Here is a 1381-nt window from a genome sequence, read left to right as displayed (position 1 = left end):
GACAAACCTTATCAGTTATTCAGTGTTTGTCCTTTGTCGCCAGTGTTTATGGGTGTTGATGTGAAACAATCCCCGAGTAGAATACCCTGTCATTTTGTATATCCCACTAACCATAACGGTTTAACTCACACATCCTTTACCATTCTATACATATGTCACACACAGAGAGAATAGACCACGTTCTACATACAAGACACAAGACCATTCCAGGTTAAGAGGAAAGAAATAGAGTTGTTTCACTATTGTTGTGCCAGCTGATAAAGGTGTTATACCTGCAGTTTCCTCAAAATGGGACTTTGGTGACTAATGACTGGGATGACTGTTATCACTATAACACCGCCTCATGTTCATTTCACCATGGCCTGTTGTAATGAGTATGTACCGTCACCATCCATACATCTGGGACAACCAACTTCTGTTGTCTGGTGGACATCGTTAATTCACCCTGTGGATAGGGTGGAGAGAGAACTTCTTCTGGGCAAGCTGTTTTTTTACCACGTTCGTGTGTATTTGTGTCAGAACTGATATTTGTAATTAGCATGTTGATGGTTAACATGACGCACGCTATGCCAAACAGGGTTCAGGTGGGGTCATGCACACACACCTGCTTTTGGCAGTGCAACCCTCTGCAATGCCCCTGTGTGTGTGTCCGTATGAGATTGATTACCCTCTGAAGAAGCGGGGACCCAGCAGCTGGGAATGATCTACTACACATGCTGGCACCCCCCTCTACAAAATGAATCTCTGTTCAGTCTCCTGTGTGTGTGTGTGTTTGGTGGGAGGGGGGCGTCTAAGGGGACTTTACAGGGCGGTAGCCAGAGGCAGAGTGCTAAACTCTGATGGCTGCTATGTACCTTAAACCACCAAAAGATTACTCATTACAGTGTCTAAATGGAACATGTTCCGCTGACAATATTCACCTGGAGAGAGTTCCCTGTTTTTCCACAGACAACAGAAACACAAGCATGCGCAAACACATTTTAAATACTTCTTTGAATCCCTAACACACACGTGCACGCACACACATTTGTTTTACTATCCTTGTGGGGACCAAGCAATTGATTCCTATTCAAAATCCTATTTTCCCTAACCCCTAACACTAACAGCTAACCCTACTTCTAACTCTAACCGTATTTGTAAACTTAACCCTTACTGTATGTTTAAAATATAATTTTTCCTTGTGGGGACCTGTGAAATGTCCCCACTTGTCTGAATTTTCCTTGTTTTACTATCCTTGTGATGACTTCTGGTCCCCACAAGGATAGTAAAACCAAACACAAACACACACCTGGGGACTCTGCTGGTCCTGTAGGTCAGGTTGGGAATGTTGACTTTAATTCCAGCACCCACAGGAGAATCAAAGGAATACTGGGGAATGTTA

Source organism: Salvelinus sp. IW2-2015, linkage group LG4q.1:29, assembly GCF_002910315.2.
Source record: "Salvelinus sp. IW2-2015 linkage group LG4q.1:29, ASM291031v2, whole genome shotgun sequence".
NCBI lineage: Eukaryota > Metazoa > Chordata > Actinopteri > Salmoniformes > Salmonidae > Salvelinus > Salvelinus sp. IW2-2015.
Note: the sequence above shows the minus strand (reverse complement) of the source record.